This window comes from Thermobia domestica, unplaced genomic scaffold, assembly GCF_964235325.1.
Source record: "Thermobia domestica unplaced genomic scaffold, izTheDome1.hap1.1 HAP1_SCAFFOLD_746, whole genome shotgun sequence".
Taxonomy (NCBI): domain Eukaryota; kingdom Metazoa; phylum Arthropoda; class Insecta; order Zygentoma; family Lepismatidae; genus Thermobia; species Thermobia domestica.
Window position 1 is genome coordinate 61,025 of NW_027656456.1, and position 20,872 is coordinate 81,896.

The 20,872-nt window shown below is 33.8% G+C and overlaps 1 long non-coding RNA gene across 1 annotated transcript in view; it reads left to right on the forward strand.

Annotated features, from left to right (window-relative positions):
* LOC145677303 (uncharacterized) overlaps positions 1–8,275 on the forward strand; it is a 30,555-nt gene extending 22,280 nt beyond the window's left edge. Inside the window, exons 3-4 of the long non-coding RNA XR_014129752.1 lie at positions 4,620–4,791; positions 7,933–8,275. This is a non-coding gene — a long non-coding RNA (uncharacterized LOC145677303). The remainder of the gene's footprint in view (positions 1–4,619; positions 4,792–7,932) is intronic.
* Positions 8,276–20,872: the final 12,597 nt, after the last annotated feature.

A 20,872-nucleotide genomic window follows, 5' to 3' on the forward strand; every position in this document is an offset into this window, starting at 1 on the left:
TAGCGTGAAAAAAGAACTATGGGACATAGTTAAAGAGGAAATAAAACAAACTATTTAACGAAAGCAATATTTGAAAAACAATCTATTGAATTCACTACGGACAATACATATTTATGAGAATTAGTAAGCGTGTTATTAGGAAAAGCAGATTACAAAGGCACGAGAGATATGTTTTGTAAATACTATATATATATATATATATATATATATATATATATATATATATATATATATATATATATATATATATATATATTTGGTCTAGGAATTAATTCGTGCGGTTGGTACGCACACATTGAAGCTGTAGTACAAACACAAAATACATAAATACCTTAAGAAAAATATTGTCCATCGCTAGCCACCACTTTCGCCCATCTGTCAGGCAATGTACGGATTCCGTGGCGAAAGAAGTCCTCATCCTTGGAAGCGATCCAGTCAGAGACCCATGTTTCGATATCTTCTGAAGAAGTAAACCGCTGTCCAATCAAATCGTTGTTCATGCAATCGAACAAGTAGTAGTCCGAAGGAGCAACGTCTGGTGAATACGGCGGGTGGGGTAAAACTTCCCATCCGACATTTTCTAAATAGGTTTTGACCGGTTTTGCGACATGTGGGCGAGCGTTATCATGTTGAACAATAAGTTTATCATGTCTGTTCTCCCATTCTGGTCGTGTTCTGGCCAGAGCTTGCTTCAAACGCATTAATTGTCGTCGATAACGTTCTCCATTCATAGTTTCACCCGGTTGCAGCAGCTCATAGTACACCACACCTTTCATATCCCACCATATGCACAGCATAACCTTTGCACAGTGAATATCTCGTTTTGGTTGTGATGGACCTGGTTCACCTGGTTTCACCCAGGCCTTTTTTCTTTTAGGGTTCTCGTAATGGATCCACTTCTCATCACCCGTAATAATTCGATGCAGAAACCCCTTTCTGCTCTGTCGTTGAAGCAGCAATTCGCAAATGGTTTTTCGTCTTTCAACGTCTCTGTCTTTCAATTCATGTGGAACCCAATGTGACATCTTTTGAATCATTCCCATGGCTTTCAAGCGTTTGGAGACTGTTGTTTGATCAACGCCTAATGCTGCTGCTAGTTGTTCCTGCGTTTGACACGAATCCTGCTCGAGCAATGCTGTCAATTCTTCGTCTTGAAATTTTTTTGGCTGTCCAGCTCGCTCTTGGTCTGCCAAGCCGAAATCACCACTTCTAAACCGTGCAAACCACTTCTGACACGGTCGCTCAGCTAGAGCATGGTCACCATACACTTCCACCTAAATACGATGACTTTCAGTCGCACTTTTCTGCATGTTAAAGTAATGCAGCAGGACACCCCGCAAAAACACTTTATCAGGCACAAATTGCGCCATGTTCACTTAACTACAAACTGGTGTTGTTGACGCTTTAATCCACTGCCCTATACTACGAACGATACGCGATGACAGGGGTTTGCAACACATGTGTGGATACACGGAACTGTGGGACGCTCCGTTCGTTGCGCCATCTCTTGTCCACCCGCACGAATTAATTCCTAGACCAAATATATATATATATATATATATATATATATATATATATATATATATATATATATATATATATATATATATTACTGTACTTTTTATTTCTCGTATATAATTTAACATATTTTTCTAATGAAATTGTAAGTATTTAATTAGAAGAATAAAAGTTTTAAAATACAAATTAAATTAGTTTAATCTCTATGGCATTGCCTACATACAGAAAAAAACTTTTAATATAAATGGTAATGAATGAAACATTTGTCTTTTACATACTAAATAATTTATTTATTACGCATATTACTTTATAAATATTACAGGAATTTTTATTTACATACGTGTGTTCTTACGTAGGATAAATGTGTATTACATACATGTGTTCAAAGTTAATTTTAGAATTCCAAGGATTAGTAATTATAGTTATCGTTTGCTGTTCAAGATGAAAATGTTTTCCTTGTGGTGAAATGTATATACTTTGACTACTAACTAACTAACTCTATGGCCTATGGAACCCGCAGGTTCATTGCCGCGTTCACAAAAGCTCTCCACTGACTTCTATCCTTAGCTAATTGCATCCATTTTCTACTTTGTATTCCTATCTCTGCGAGATCCATCTTAATATTATCCTCCCATCTGCGCCTAAGTCTTCCTAATGGTCGTTTTTCTATGGGTCTTCCAGTCAAGACTTTGAAAGCGTTTCTACTTTCATCTATTCTAGCTACATGACCCGCCCACCTAAGCCTCCTAGACTTGACGACCCTAACAATGTTTGGTAAACCGTATAAACTATGTAGTTCCTCGTTATGAAGTTTCCGCCATTCCCCATTCTCGGTCCTCTTGGGTCCGAATATTCTTCTCAGGATCCTGTTCTCAAATACTTTCAGTCCATGTTCTTCCCTCAGAGTAAGCGACCATGTTTCGCAACCATACAGAACAACAGGCATGATTATCGTTTTATATATTTTAAGCTTCAAATTCTTCGACAGAATTCGCGACGACAAGAGATTTTGAACCGAATAGTAACACGAATTCCCTGCTTTTAGTCGACATTTAATTTCTTCGTGAATATGATTTCCGTCTGTTAATATTGATCCTAAATATTTGAAAGTATCCACTTTATCAAAGCATACTTTGACTACTGGCCCTTTTAAACTGCTATTTAAGGATGTAAGCTACTTTCTGAAACGTTTTGCTTTCGTACAACTTTTATTTTATATAGGTAAATTCAGGGTTTATCCGGGAAATAGTAGGATTGGTCTTTTCCCGCTTAAACATGGTCAAGGAGAGGGATTTTACTGCGCTTGTTGGGTGGGGAGTTTCTTGCTACCAGCACACCAGTCGCCATTCATCTCCAAGCCTATACGGAGTATAGATCGAGTTTAAGATGAACCCCTTTCAAGGTGCCTTTTCATCTCCACAAGGAATTGTTTGTTATTGTAGCGTTACGCGGTAAAGTTTCGCGTCAAACTATGTAAAACTGCGCCTGAGACTCATGATATGATATTCTGAATAGCGCACCTCCGCCCCGCCTTGTCCGATAAAAGCTTGCATAAGCAAGTCGAAAATGAAATTGACATTGATCATACTTTTTTTTTACTGTAAAGGATTGGTTCACAGAGAGTTTGTATCATCTTGTCAGACTTCAATGTAAGTACTTGAAAGACTCAGAAAACGAGTCATCCATGTCCGTTCAGCAATTGATGGATCACGGAAGCTTCATGACGGCAATGTGCCAAGCACTCTGTCTTTGCTGCCATATACTGCCAAACATGGCATCACACAGCTTTCCTAGGCACGATACCGCCCAAATATTGCTTCTACAGATTTTCTCCTCTTGCTCCGACTGAAAAAGTCATGAAAGGACAGTACCACGGCTCGGTCAAGGTCATTCAAGAGACCGTAACGAGAGAGCTGAAGAGCATTCCAGTTTCTGTGTTCCACGGAAGTTTAAGAGATTGGCAGAGTCGCTGGAAACGCTGTGTTGATACAGAATAGACATACTTCGAAAACTATTAAGTCAATGTGTCAAAATTGCGAATACTTTTTTTTAACAAAAAAAAAAAAAGAATTTAGTCCTACTACTTTCCAGACAAATCCTGCATGCCATTAAATTGCGCGGTAATTTGGGTGTACTGAAGAAATACGAAACTTTAATTTTATTTTAAAAATAACTGTATTAAATGTATATTTCATAAATTACTAACCTTAAATGTGCATTTATGTTGGAATACGTAAAATAAACAAAACATATCCGTAATGAATACAGCTTGCATATGATGCATATATGCAAAATCACAAGAAGAAACATAACTCGTAGAATTACAATTATAATTTTATTTTTTGTAAATAAGAAATAAAACAAACTTTTAGACTGTATTTCATATTCTTAATATAAGTTTATAAATTATTTCTCTCTTGGGAAGAAGAAGAACATTGCGTATTAATATGGACATTCTTCTTTAATACTTTATTTTATGTATATTGTCGAAGCACTTTTTGTTCTAATGGCACACAAAAGTTATTTTTCTAATTAAAAAGAAAAACATTTTAACGCATGTTTTAATGGTTACCTTTTACATAAATTGAGAACTTCATCAACCCAATTTAAATCTTTGTAAATTATATTTCACATTTTGTTTTTTTCTTTTTCATATAAATTAATAAAGTAAAAAGTATAAGGAATGTAACCCAAGTATGAAAAATGGTAGACAAAGATAATCAATATACAAATTTATAGTTAAAGAGTAAAAGTAAAGGTGAATACAGAGAGGTTTAAAGAGAGTGACCTGACTAAAAGTCCGTATATATTGACAAAAACATACTACAAAAGTGGGACAAAATGCAAAATACTCTCAAAATCTTCAAGTTTTATCTCTGCTGTTACAAATGCTCTATGCGTCCACCGGCAGCAGCACGAACAACATTTAGACGATAGCTAAATTCGTCATAGATTTTACACAGTCGAGCTGCACTCTTACCTTTGCACAAGTATTCTGTTTCTTTAAATTAGAGATACCAACGACGAATGTTTTTGGGTGCAGGCGGATAAATACCAAAACGCCTACGAAAATCATGTTTTGATCAAAATCACTTTCTTAGTCTTTGCAGATTCCAGGACACAAGACACTTCCGTTGAGCGGACGCCACTTAACTTCTGACTCACTGCAAACTGAGAAGCCGCAATGACTGAAGTCTAACGGTGATTTTTCTGAAACTCTAGGCTACGTCCTTTCAAACAACGCTCATTTTCTTGCTGATATTTCCATGTTTCGTAAGTATTACCGTATAGAATCAAGTATTTCATTTTGAAACACATTGTATTTTTATTAAATTCGTATTTGCATGATTGTCTATATTTATGAGAAATAGTTAATCATCTATATGCAATTGTGATGCACGTTAAAGTCTAAATCTGTGGGAAATATTTAAAAGAAAATAGTGATACTAATAAAAATCAGCGTACTATGTTAATATAAAATGTATGCAGTTTATTTCAACATACATATGGAAATGTTATCTTCAATTACATTATGAACAATTGAACATTGTGTGAAAAAGAACATACAAAAATATAAGTGAAATATGAGTCTGTCGTTACTAAATATTTGAAGGAACGAAATTTTAACGTTTTTCAGATGTGATTCCTATAATCATGTGAATAACAACTGGTCCCTAGAAGAGTTTAGTCGAACTCAAGGAAATTGAAATTATTGATTATTTGAATCTCAAATACGGATTTAATGGATTTAGAAAGAAATGTATTAAAGCACTGTATGAGTATAGGAATTACAAAAGTGTTCGACACCTAGATTTTACTAGTCTGAATTCCTGAGTAATGGCGCGTAAGCAGTTGTCAGTAAGTAAGCCGAAAATACATACGAGACGGAATTTCCGGCAGTAGCAAATGTTCATAGCGAACTGAAGTGCAAAATTTTATCTTAAGTTGACTTGTAGTTTTCTATTCAACCTAAAGCATGTAACGGTGTATATTTTTTTCGCCGTACATGAATGGAGGAAGAAAACGTTAGCAATCGTACGGATTGAGATACCGAATGTGTCCTGACAAGTATGTATTGTACATCAGAATTACACATTTTTCTTTTAAAAAATTATGAAATATTGCAAATGATGTAGCTTTGGGAATTTATCAGGCTGTTTTTGAATTGATTAGTCTCTTTAACGATTATATAAATTCAGTCCTTCAAATGAAACAGAAATTATCAGGATTTTCTAATTAGTCTAAATATAAAGAATATGAAGAAAATTTTATAAAGGAGTATCATGTGCATGTATACATTATTTTTTTTTTCATTATGAATCTCTATTTAAATTTTTCATTCTTTTAAAAGTTTCTTCATGAAAAGCAAAAATGAAATATTAGTTTACACAAACGAAAGCAAGTGTAAGGTATATTAATAAAACATTCCTTAACTTCTTGTATGATAAATTCAATGAGATAACAAATCTTTTAAAAGCAAAATTGTTATTGATCGTAGACAGTCTTAAAAACTTACTTACTGTAGTCGGCGAAGAATATTATATTTATAGAAAGACGGGATGATTTAAAACGTAAAGATAAGAAGTTTATGATTACATGTTAAGTGATACAATATAACTTCATGAATTTCAATAAAGAAAGTTAAAATTTATAGCGATCAATTTTTCATAAAGTACGAGTAAATTTAAATCGTAGAAACAAAATCACAATATCGTGTACTTTAGAGCTTAAGGGAACAAAAATGAGGATCAGTCGTTCGGATAAAAATTAACTTAAAATCCCAGAAACAAATATCTCAGCTTTCATTCAATTTGAACTTTAATACACCTCAAAACACATTGATGACAAACGTATATATTTAAAACTTGACATGAAATTAAGCCAGCCGGTATGCGTTACATGACGTCAAAATGAAAAAAAAAGAAACGATATTACTAAGTTCATGGTTCTCGTTACGTTTTGAAAAATTACTATCCCAATGGAAAAGATGTTATATGCCTAATAGCATTATCTTAAGAAGGCTGCATTTGATCAAAATACAGGGCTCGTGTAAAATCTTCACACAAAATCTAAGGTTTTATTCAATCACGCTAAATCTTTATGTAAAGATGCTAACGTAACATTGTAAATAAAGAAGTTAAACTATTAATAATGTGAAAACCACCTCATTCTTAATTGTAAGTAGGAGATTCGTGATCACAAAGAATGTTCTATAGTAATCAATATATTTTTAAATCTATAATATATATGAATATGATGTGTACTTTTAGAGTAAAAAAGTAAAATTGCCTCATACCCTTATTTTAAACATTAACTTTACTCATATAATATCTACTCTTATTAATAAACAACGTTAATAATTTTATTAGAAATTCATTTTTGTACATTAAATGTTTATATTTTTAAAGAACTTTTTACTCTTATCACTGACTTTCCATGCTTTACTTTAAATATTCGTAAAATTTGATTTTGCAGTTCTATATCAGTTATATCTCTAATAACGGTTAGGTTATTAATGTTGCTGTAATTAGGTATTACATAATAAATATATTTTTACGTATGTAATAAGAAACATTCAAAATTTATTTCACATTGAAAATTCTTAGATCATCCTTCACAGACAAGTGTCTACTTTAAGTTCCAAATAACAAAGCATAAATATATACACTTAGTACTAACCTCTTTTTCTTGAGAATTCCACTCATATAGTCCTGAACCAATGAAATAGAATACTCTTTTTCAAAATTGTCCTTCTTCTGCTTTTCAATATCTTCTTTTTTACTACCGGAATCTCATCCTTTTCTTCTTCCTTTCCCTCCTTCTTTAAAGTATGAAGTTTATGTTATTTACAAACGTAATCCATGTTCATACTTTATGATCGATTTTCAAATTATGTCCCCGATGGTAAGGTTACGCAACACCTGCTGGGGGTTGAATACCTCCTTGATGTTTACCAAGCAACAAAAGGAGCACATCAGAGGTATACAGTGATTAGTTAAATGGCCTTTTGTACTGGATATAAGATTCTATAAATTTTTCTTTCCGAGAAACAAAATCAGTCAATTCTACTTCTATTGTTTCTCGAGTTATTCAAATTTTATGTTGATATATTTTCACCCGAACATACTGTAAATTGTTCTCTGAGGAACACTGTTAACAAGATTAACAATGTTTGTTATCGCGTTATTTTCACACCTTGGAGTAATAATCTGAAGAAAACTTCTAAATTCTCGTTGTAAATATCTGCAACAGATATTTTGTTTTATGCTTAGAATAATACTTGATATTGAGGAACTGCGTTTGTAAACGAAAGGAAAGTTTGAAAAAAAAATAAAGGAATTTTAATGAGAATTATTATTATGCATTATTTGCCCTTAGAATATTTAATGAATTTTGTTTTCTTTTTTATTTCAGACCCCGATGAACCCACAACAGCAAATCAAGTATTTTTGGATGATAGCATGAAAGTATCGAGATCTTGAGTAACGAAAGTGTAAGCATTAAGAACTCAATAAACTTGAAATTGTGAATGACTTCGTAAGTGAACATGAAAATCGGACAGCCTCTGTTAATCGAAGGACACTACTACCTATATTAAATGTACACTGTACTTTGATGTAGCTAATGTAAAGAGCTGGTCAGCTAGTTATGTCAATGAAATAAAATAACGTTAATGAAATTATTTGTTAAAGGTTATATGTACTAATTGTTAGAAATAGTAAAATGTAATCGTAATCATTTGTCTTACGGAAGACAATTGCAGCTACAATCCCACTGTTGTTTACTTGTGGTTCGAAATAATAGAAATATATGCATGCAATTCAATATGACTACGAGACATCCTCAATCATATATATATATATATATATATATATATATATATATATATATATATATATATATATATACCTGTATAACTAAGATTTATTGGTAATTTGAATTGTTAAAAAAGAGCGCACAAAAATTTCCACAAAACTTGAAGAAATATTAACTTCAAATAATAAATATAGTTAACTAGCAGCGTTCACCCCGCTTCGCTGCGGTCACCCCGGAACGCAATAAACTTTGTTACTTAGATAATTTTTACTTTTTCGCTTTCAAGTGATATGATAAAAACCATAGAAGATTGCAGTAAATCTTAACATTATATCGCCTGTCATTTATGTTAACCCGCCCCGCTTCGCTGCGGTCACCCCCGAACGCAATAAACTTTGTTACTTAGATAATTTTTACTTTTTTGCTTTCAAGTGATATGATAAAAACCATTATAACGCCTGTCATTTATGTTAACCCGCCGAGTGACACGGTCATGCGGGTTGCATATAAATACGTTTATTTTTATACCTATGATGAACTAACAAAGGATTTGTACGTAATGGACACCTGAATGGTCAATTATCTCAAGATACTGGTAATTGAAAATTAAAGTGATATGATAAAAACCATCTAGGGTCCAAATCCTAATAACCCCCCAAAAATAAAAGAAATTGGTTCAGCCGTATTAGCGTGATGAGCGGACAAAGGATTTGTACGTTCTCTTTTATATATATAGATAGATGAATTGCTATGAAATGCCCTTTTGATCGTGGGTCACTTACAAACTTTTAGATTTACATAGTTACGCAATTGTACGTATAAAACGTACACATACCATGCTCTAAATAAAATATTTAGTTCCAGCAACATTGATTCTCTTATCGGAGCACTACGTCTCGTAAGAAAATTAGTGATTTCAGTTTCTCAGCCATGTAAATTTTGCTAACTAAATGAAAATGTCCCAAAACTCTTTAAATATTTATAAACATCATACATATAAGAGTGCTTTAGCTTAAATAAACTCTGATTAAGAAAAGTGTGGACATTGGACTGGTGCCTGTCTGTATTGGTCACACTTGCTACTATGAAAATGGAATTGAAATGAAAACCTGCTTTGTTCTCTTGTTTACGACGATTGGTTGTCAGCAATGGTCATGAACATAAAGTTTTTTCTAGAACATAGAAATATACCTAGATATTAAAATTAATTTTTCTTTAAGTTACCTTGTATAGCCCGGGACAAAAGGGTATATATGACGGGAAGCAGTTATATAATTTTTCTTTTCTTTTCTGAACGGTTTGATTAGTTACGTTCATTTTGGCACTAACTGCACATTAAAATTATAGCGTTAATTGAAGTCAATTTTAGCATAGGCCAGCGGGCCCATGGCTACTGTAACTTTTACGAGATATTTCAACACCAAAGATTTGATATTACGGATAACACAGAGACGATGTTTGAGCGGTGCTACAGAACTAAGTTAATGAGCAAAGAAATACAGAAATAGGACTAACGAGACGTTGATCTTACTATATATATATATAACGTGTTATTAGTAACACCTTACTTAAATAATGAACAGAAGTCATTAATATAATAATGTTATTAACAGCACCAGTTTGTGGTCAGCCAAACGTTTCATATTGAAGGAACAAAGACGTAGTTTAAGAGCATCACAGCTATCTCAAAAGTTCGCATATTAAACATCAACATTGTAATGTAAAGCGTACAAATGAATTTTGATCTATCTATAAATATCTAGTAGCAGACAGTGACACTTCGTATTAACTTAAGTCTTTGTTATGAGCAGTGTTTTACACGGTATATTTGTCATTCCTACAAAGTAACTAACAATGCATTGCACTAAGGGAGACCCAAAAGAAACCGGATATTTGTTCTTAAAAATAATTTTATTATTATTATTATTATTACTATTATTATTATTATTATTATTATTATTATTATTATTATTATTATTATTATTATTATTATTATTATTATTATTATTACAAAATTCTTTTAGTCTTCTTCAGTCTCTCAATTCTTTCAGTCTCTCCATTAAATGTGACTCATTTCTCCAGTCTTCTTTCCACTATTTGAAGCACTTCTGTAACTCTTTAACTTTTATACGTCCATGGGCTCTGTGAAATTCCTTTTAGAGCATCTACACCATCAAAACTCTTTCTTTTTAGATTGTGTTTAATTCTCGGAAACTGTCATCATGTTGTTTAAAATATTTCGATCACTTTCAATCTGATTTTTCAAGTCCTGACTCAAATTCAGACGAATATTTTTGATGCTGGTGAGCAGGCGAGAAACAAATTTAGCGGCAACATGCCTTATTTGCAAAAACTCACTCTGGCACGATGTATAATTCACTTCTGTGTGTTTTGAAATATCATCGATCATGAAACGATAATCCTCGTTGATGTTTTGGAAGACGTTTTCTATCTTCGTCGTTAAGGAATGATGAAGAACACCCAGAACAAGCATGATCTTCAACAATCATCTCAACACACTTAAAGCGTCCAAATCACTCAAAAAATTGTATATCGTTCATGGTATCCTTCGTGAAAGCCTGTTGGAGCATGTGGAAAGTTTTTCTTTCCGATTTTCCAAGTAGGAAGCAAAACTTCAAACACAATCTTTCTTGCTTTAAATATGTCATAATGATTTCACATGCGGCAAATGAGAACAGCCAAGAAAAAGAAATGCGATCAAACGTTAAACACCTACGCTAACGCCGCTTGACCAACTGGTTTGGAAAGATCTCTAGTAGACTCACTTAGCGTGAGAACTCTCTACTACGCCTAGGAAAGGCAGCACTCTTTCAATCCGGTTTGTTTTGGATCCCACTTCGTATGTCCTGTATTTGTATATAGCTTTGTGAGCATATAAATTCTCTGGCAACATTAACGTTCACAAATGCTGCCACCGATCGTTCCTATTTGACCTATATTTCTCCTTGACGCTGTAGCACAAAACCATTGAGTTCAATTGACACAACTATTTTTTACTATGTGTTTATAGAATTTATGCTTACATACATCGTAAAATTCTACAATATTCTTAGCAGTGAATAGATAATATTTTGTACAAAGATGAAACATACACAAACTAATGCATCTCAGTATGCCAAACAAGATGATGTAGATCAATATAAAACCTTATTATATATTCGTTTGCGAGAAAACTTGATGTCTTGTAAATTTAAAAAAAAAATGATTCTTACTGGAAACAATGTCGCATAGTAAAACTGATATCGTAGTAAAGCTGATCAAGATCTCTATTGTGACAGCAGCAAGGTGGCAGTACATGCCAGGATTAACAAGATATGCAGGATATCTCAAGAAGACACTGATAACGTTTGGGAGGTGATTCCTAATACCAAGATAACACAAAAGGTATTGATCAACCTGGGTACAGAAATCCGTCGTTTCGGAGTTACAGTCAGCCGGAGATATGAAGAAATTACGTTAGAGGCCCATAGCTTCAATACTATGGGACCTACCATAATCGGGTCAAAACTTCACTTAGATACTAACATGTTCTCCAGACACTAAGTGAAGTCGTGACTCGACTACAGTAGGTCTAACAGTATTTCAGATATTGACCTTTTAAGTTCACTTATAACTCCGAAAGGAAGCATTTGTGCACCCAGGTTGGTCTATACGTTTTCTCTTATCTTGGTGTGAGGATTCACCTCCCAAACTTTATCGGTGTTGCTTTGAAACAGCATGTATCAGGTTGACCATCTATCTTGATACACCCTTGTAACTTTTGAACAATGAACAAATAAAGCTGAAATTTTGTACCATAGCAATATCAGGAGGAAAACATTATTGTACATACTTTGTTATACCATAAGATTAACACTGATGTCCATCTAATATATATATATATATATATATATATATATATATATATATTTAAAATAACACTATTTCAGATTATTTACGTATTTAAAATTTATATGCGAAACGAAACCATAAAATATCACACTTGGCACAGAATGTTGCAAACTAAGGATCTATTTATCACGAATATCGAAAACCAACCAAATTTTTGATATGAACGAGGAAAACACATTAATATCAAATCCTATGGTTTACACATGATGTATTTCAAACATGTTAACACGAAGTTACAAATAATTGAAAAAAATACTTTTTTCAAACCAATTTAAACCGAAAATTTATTTTGATAAGTATCACATAGAATTGTGTTTATGACTTCCAATAGATTTAAATATCACAATGAAGTTGACTGCTAATTCATGTGCCAAACCGTACGGAAAATATGGAAAAGACTAAACGTTAATATAACGCTTAAAATGGCATATTTGAATCAGTTAATGCAAAAAGGGCTTCCGTCAAACAAACTTAGTTTCATGCAAAATAAGAAAAACATTGCAGTTTTGAAACTATACAATCAAAATAAACCATTTTTTTTTTTCGTGTAGATAATAATTACATTAGTATAATGCTCTATGGGAAAAAACATTTGTATGCTCATTGCGATGATAAACAAAATGGTTTCCGTTGTTGATTTTATTTATTTATTTATTTAGGAAACAACATAACAGGCTTAATTCCTAATTATAGTGTTATTATTCCTAATTCGCATAATACATACATAGGCATATATACATTTACTTGTACAATTAATGAATTCACTTCGTGTGTCAGATACTCGGTAATTAAGCGGGTGATTTATTCCCTTCTTCCATGTAAATTATAGACGAAGCTCTGTATGCATGTAAATTTATTTAGTTATTACTTTTTGCTCTTTTTTAAACACAAAACTATTAAGACATTTTCTGCCAAGTTTGAGACGTTGCAGATCTACGAACCGAATAAGACGGAATCAATAGCTATTGCCACTAAAATATAAAACAAATATAATTCTTCATGCAGAAAAAGATTCAGTCCCTTACTCAAGCCCACGCTGCCTAGAATAATCCAAGTTGGAGTCTGTTTATAAAATGTTAGACCAATGAAACTGAAGTTCTTTATGCATAGAAACATAGGTGTACCCAATAGGAACAAAAATCAGATGTTAACTCAATTGCGTCATTTTGGTGACTGAAGCCAATTTGCACGAACTAGTTCATTTCAGGGAATTTCATAAAACAATTTTTATCTGCATTGCTTCCATAACACTACAACAATACATTTTGGTATGTGTAATTACAATAACTTCCAATAATTTTATAGTTGCAACGATTTTTTTCATATCTCCAGGACGATTTGAGATATTAAATTGTTGTAAACAGCATTGTGATCCGCACCATCTATGGAATTGAAAACCACCTATGCAATTGAATGAGATACTTATTTAAACAGTTTCTCAACATAAAGTGGTTTTGAAAGATGTCAAATCTTCAATCCCTCCTATCCATTTAAAATCATTGAGTTGAGTTGAGTTAAATTGATTTTGAGTTTTACATCCCGTTCAGCAGCGAGGTTATATGAGACGTGGACCTACTGATTAACGTGGAATCCGAACCACATGAGCTCCCGCCAGGAATCGAACCCGGGTCTGCCACGCCAAAGGCTTAAAATAATTCACATCATGAACTCTGAATCAGATAGTAATGTGTTTTGTATGCACATTGTCCCATCTATGTCGTTTGTTATTACTGCCATGCAGGCAATGAAAATTTGGATCTTTATGATACTGCAGCGTCCTAAGTTTCCCACAGTACACGACAAACATCATTATGTATGTCTTGTTTTACATCTGTTTTAAATATACAGGGTGTTTCAAAACAACACAGACAACGTTTGAGAGGCGATTCCTGACACCAAGATAAGACTAAAAGTATAGACGAACTTGGGTGCACAAACGCTTCCTTTAGGAGTTATAGGCTGCTGAAAACATGAATAAATGAACTTTAAAGATCCATAGCTCCAATACTATTGGAACAACCGTAGTTGGGTCAAGATTTTATTTAGGAACCATTATGTACCCTATCCAAATATACATGTTTCAGAATCCTGCAGTGCTTTCGCAACAACTTTTATAAAGGTAATTGGTGAGCACTTCAAATTATATGCTAATAGCCAAACTTCCTCTATAAAAATTGTTGCGTAAGTGCGTTAGGACTGTGAAACATGTAATTCTGGATAGCGCACATATTAGTTTCTAAGTGAAGTCTTGATCCGACGACGGTAGTCCCCATAGTATTGGAGCTATGGACCTTTAAAGTTCTTTTTTTCATGATTTCCGCAGTCTATAACTCTCAAATGAAGCATTTGTGCACCCAGATTGATCTATACTTTTTGTCTTATTTTGGTGTCAGGAATCACCTCCCAGACGTTGTCGGTGTTGTTTTGAAACACCCTGTATAATGACTTGACGTAGTGCCATTTAAAATGATACAATTTTATGTTCGAATAGCACCATCATTAATCTTGTGATAATACTAGGTACAGCTTGTGCCAAAGAATTTAACTCTGCCAATATTTACGTGGCATAAGATTCCGTGTTCTTACGAGTTTGTTTATGTTTAAATGTTAGAAAATTGTATCATATGATAAATTTTTAAGTTTTAATGTCATTTAACTCACGTAATGTTTAAAGTTGATATATACATAAGTAAATAGGTTATATCAAAATGAACGAAACGATATGCTTCAAAGGAACTTTCCATTCGTATGTTTCAAGAAAATAAGTTACCTTCATGATATTCTCAAATGAGTTACCAAAATCATCTTTGCAGAAATCAACACAATTTTTGACTTTTTCAAATGAAACATCACAGAATCAAGGAAAGCCAAACTGCAGTGATAAATTGATTTAGCCTACTAATGATGTAGAAATCACTCTCCTAAATTAAATTGTCAACAAATGGAATGAAAATTGATACGTGGCAGTAAATCTCCGAGTTCGAAGTGAAAATGTTTGGTTTCTTTTCAAGATTTGTTGATCCTGTAATTGTATTTTAACTTCTAGTTTATAACCAATGTCTGTAAGAATAAATATATTTTGAAAATTTAATGCCGAGTTTTTCCTTATATGCTAGCTTGCAAAGATTCCTTAGCTAGATTGATTTCACTGAAAGCATTCTATAGATCAAAGCATTTTTTTTGCAGTCTTTTCCAAAGTGTAACTGTTACACTAGATAACTTGCAAAACACAAGATAGGATACTAAAACTGCCCTGTTATAGATGCTATGCAAAAGTAGAGGTCTGCTCGGGCTCGAGAAGAACCCTCGGGCCTAAACCTCGACCCGACACGCGGCTGGGCTCGGGTCTACAAAGCAAATATCACTTCGAGGCCTTCCGGGCTTGGGCAGTAAATTTTTAAATATACAACCATATTTCTCGGGCCTTTTCGGGTCTAACTTTCTAAATATACTGTACAGCAATATTTACTGGACCGTTCTTTCTAGAGAACTTTTAAAGCACAACTGCAAAATTAAACCTCTAATTGCTGTAAATAAAAATACAGTATTGCTTTAATTATCAAGTTTCTGGAATTCGGGCTTATTTCAGGTTCATTTTATTAACACACGAGCTCGGACCGGGCCCGGTCCTAAATGCTAAAACATATTTTGGACTCGGGTCGGGCCTTATGTTATAAGTTCATGGGCCGGGCTAAAAATTCCAGCCCGTGGAGACCTTTATGCAAAAGTAAGGAAGCCTTTATTGACGCCTTGCCTGTTCCTGGCTTACATTTTATTTCTTCAAGTTCGGCAATAGTAGGCTTCAAAATTTCTTTGAATAGTAGCACCGATTCATGCTTCTTAGACCATGGATATTCCCAAAGTTTGTGTTACCTACGTTTGTTTCAGTTTGGCAAAATTCTTTAAATTTATGTTCCACAATTTTTCCACAATATTTGTTGGTTTGTCACTTACACGAATGAATGTGCAGAATTAAGATACAACCCCGCATTAAATTACAAATATGTTATACCATTGAAGCATCGGAAAGACACAAATTGAGACAATAAGATACAATTGGTACACAAAGATTTAAGGTGTACTTTCTTGATTAAATCCTGAACTTCTCTTGCTTCCCGACTCATGACTCCAATGCCATCGTAGTCTTGTCCCTTAAATTGCTCATGTCCAATCCGAGACTACTTACACTTTTTTCTATCCCTTTGATAAGTCCTTTTCGATCACATCATAGCCCTTTCAAGCTAGCGCAAAACACAAGAAGTCTTCTTTAGGTAGAGTATGTACTCATCGAAATTTACACATGTAGTACATAATGAATTCCTATTAATATTTCTTTTGTTTAGACTTGAAGAATTCCGGGTGTCAGATAACCATGGTGATTGGAAATATGAGTCCGAAGTCTACATAATTTAAATCCAAAATATGTAGGCTCATGTATGAAATTGTATTTATATTATTGTGGTACTTACTTTTGAGAAGTGAGCCTAGGTAAGAGGGAAAATATTTCGAGCACTGCTCTTCTTCATGCTTTTCTTTCTGCAGTCTAACCATCTATTTGTGTCTCTTTGCTATAGCTTTCTTCAGCTTCAAACCAACGTGGTGACCATTAAAGTATTTCCTTTGCGGAAATATAGTACAACAGCAAAGTCTTTATACAATACAATTTTTATAACATTAAGGTAAAAATAATTGTAGCAGTCGTGTGTAGTGAGCAGTTGATAATAAGTGCAATGAATAGTAGAAAAATGTAGCGGTTGAGTTGATTGTAATTTTAACGCCCCTTTCAGCAGCGAGGCTATATGAGACGGGACCTACTGATTAACGTGGAACTCGAACTACTTAAGCTCCGCCGGGAATCAAACTCAGACCTCCGACGCCAATCCTATACTAAATTGATGAACCCTCGCCACGAGTTTAACGCCCCTTTAAGCATCGAGGCTATGTGAGACGAGACCTAGTGATATACGTGGAATCCGAACCACATGAACTCACGCCGGGAATCAAACCCAGGTCTTCCACACCAAAGGCGCGTACACTAAACGCTTAGCCAAAAATATTTTAACAACCGGTTCTGGCGAACCAGCTGAATAGCACCAGTGGACAGTGAGGAATTCCCTCGTAATATCTAGGGTGCTCATATTCGGCGCGCGACACCTGGGATCGATTCCTGGTGGGAGTTTATGTGGTTCAGATTCCACGTTAAGATATTGGTCCACGTCTTAAATTACCTCGACGCTGAACAGGGTACTAAACTCCAAATTAATCCACCACCCAACCAATCGACGTCGGAATCGGGAGCGCCTTTCCGTCATAATTAGAGTATAGTGGCTCAATGATAGAGCGCTCAGTGTTGGTTTCAAGTTCATAGGCTCGATTCCAGGCTATGTTATGTAAACTTGTGTTGAACTGCACTGTGTCCATTTATTTCTAAGAGTTTTATATTGCCTTCCACTTCGTTCCTCAGTTCCTTTCATTAATCATTTAGTTCACTTATCATCTGTTTCCTTTAGTCTCCAGGATAAAATCGTGCAATGTAAAAATTCCCATTTCATTTCATAGAAGTAGACCAATAATGCAGTTTTGAATTTCCGAAATAACTTTTCGGCTACATGTTTTCACAGAAGTGTTCCAAATAAGTGAAGAATACTCAATTTTGGATCTTACGTAAGAAAAGGAAAGCAATTTTAAAATATTACCATTTATAAATTTTTTGGTCGTTCTGATAAGAAACCCAAGATTTCTATATGCATCTTTGTTAATATTTGCCACATGATACGCAAAGGTTAATTTTTTTGTCTAATATCACACCTAAATCTTTAATTGTATCTAATTTTTCTAAATTTATTCCATTGATCGAATAAGTAAAATCATGTTTTTTCACGTCTACTGTATGTGATGGTTTTGCACTTACTAATATTTACTTCAAGTCTATTGGCAGTACACTAGTTTAGTATATTAGTTAGGTCCTGTTGCAACAGTAGACAGTCAGCTATAGATTTCACATTTGCAAATATTTTTAAATCATCTACAAAGAGTAATTTGTGAGAGTTATGGATATAAAATGGTAGATCATTAATACATAATGAAAACAAAAGAGGTCCGAGATTAGATCCTTAGGGGACTCCGGAATTTACACGAAAACTTTTAGTTTTAAATTCTTTATACAGAACGGATTGTCTACGTTCATTCAAGTACGAATTGAAAGAAGTTATCATAGAAGGACTAAAATTAAAAGTGGCAATTTTCTGAATTAGTATGTCATGATCCACAGTATGAAATGCTTTATGAAAATCCGTATATATTATATCTACCTGTCCATTGTTATCGAAGGATGAAGTTATGAAATCCGAAATGATGGTGAGATTAGTTATCGTGGATTTCTTCTGTAGGAAGCCATGTTGATATATATATGAAATTGAAGATTTACCATGATGCATGACCTGATCATAAATGACACTTTCAAATATCTTCGCAGTTGTTGGTAATAAAGATACTGGACGATAGTTTTCTATGCTATTTTTATTGCCGGGTTTTGGAACCGGGCATATTATTGACTCTTTCAATATGTCCGGAAAAAACATTTGTCCTTATTGAGAGGTTAAATAAGGTATATAGCGGATATTTAAAAATATTACTACAACCCTTCACAATATAAGGTGGTATATTATCAGACCCAATGGCCTTATTCGGTTTCAGTTTCTTTATTGCATTCTCAATATCTTTTGTACTAATCTCCATAATATAAGTTCTGATATTCCCCATGTAGCTATTTTTTCTCATGTGAGTCAATACTATTTTTAGTTGAGGAGGAGGATTTATTGTAAATGGACTGGAAGTGTTGAGCAAAAGCTGTAGCAATTTCATTATTTTCAGTCAGAATCCGTTTGTCATAGGTCATAGACTCAGACGGAAAATGTCGAGATTTATTTTTAATGTAGGTCCACAAGTGTTGTGGGTCTTCGGTTATATTATTTTCAGCGTTAAAGATAATATCATTATGTGCTATTGCTATTTCACGCTTCACTTCTGTACGTAGTCTGCAATACTCGTTATAATGATATACGAGTAGCTGATTAGTCGTTCCCCTCTCCTTAAGCCATTTTGTGCGATGTTGCCATTTAAGTTTTATTTTTTGTATTATACTGTTAGTAAACCAGCAAGGGCAACTTTTTTGCGTCGACCTTTTCATGGGAATGCACTTCTCAAATATGTCATAAATTGCTTTATAGAATTCTTCTACTGCTTTATTTGGATCCGTATATTTGTTTAGGTATTGCCAGTGGCGTAGCAGCTGCCCCCGCAACCCCCGCAGTCCGGGAGGCCCCGATGTATAGGGGCCCCGAAGTCTTGCGATGAATAAAGTTTTAAAGAAGTAGAACTTCCACCTTACTTGTGTCGGCTTTACAAGTGGGGCCCCTTCTCTATACTTTGCGGGGGGGCCCGCAAAAGTGTGCTACGCCACTGGGTATTGCCAATCTATTCTCGCTAACTCATTATAAATATTATCATAATTTTCTTTCGTAAAATTGAAACCAAATATGTTTGTTTTGTTTTTTATTCTAGATGATTTAACATGAGGAAAGTTTATACAAAGAGATGGGTGGTAATTACCTTCTTTAATTAATGGGCGTGGTTCTCTTATTACTGTTTCATTGGAAAGATTACTTATTAATAAATCTAATGTTCTCCCTAAGCTATTTGTAACATTATTGAGTGATTTCATGTCATGATATAACATAAAATGATAGAGACTTTGGGATTTACTCGTTGACTGTAGAAAATCAAAGTTTGTACCAGTTATTTCAGGCAAATTCATATCACCTATTGTACAGTTACTTTCGATAAAATGAAAAAAATATTCGTATAATGAAATATCTGAGTTTGGTACAAAATACACAACACAGATATAAAGCGATTTGTCATTATCCATAGTTCTTACTAGAATGCCTTCTGGGTTCTGGTCAATAACAGCTACTTGACTTACTTCCAGGTTCTGAACTGCCAGCAACATCCCTATCCTCTTGTTTTACCACTTGTATTATAGTGCCTATCTTTATGATGCACTAGGTATCTGTTATCGAAATAACTTTGAATCAAAATAATCACAAGACAATCAGGTCTCTGTTATTGCTACGATATCATAATTGTTCAACGAAATGTTGCTCGGCAAAGTGTATCGTAAAGGAGAGATTTTTTTCGTTTATTTTCTCAAAATCTCGCACCGTTTGAAGATTTGAGATTGGAGTTTTTAATTCATGTATGATCACCGTTTTCTTTCTTCTTGCATTTAGTATGTAATAATCAAATAGAGTACACACACAATTAATTATAATGTCAGTAATATATGGTGTTCATTAGCCAAAACACTCTGAACGATAAACATTCATCTTAGACTGGAGAATGGTTATCCTTCGTTTTTCATTATCATTTGTCCATGAAATAAACACCTGAGAGATATACTAACGATGTATATAGTTATGTGGTATTGGAATGTATAACTCGTAGGATTTAATGCTTTACTTTTTAAAATTTCAATAGTTTCAGTGTACCCGTCACTTAAAAAATTATAATAAAGAAATAACAGCCTTTTATTTTAATATTCAGTTAGAACTAAATAATTTAAACA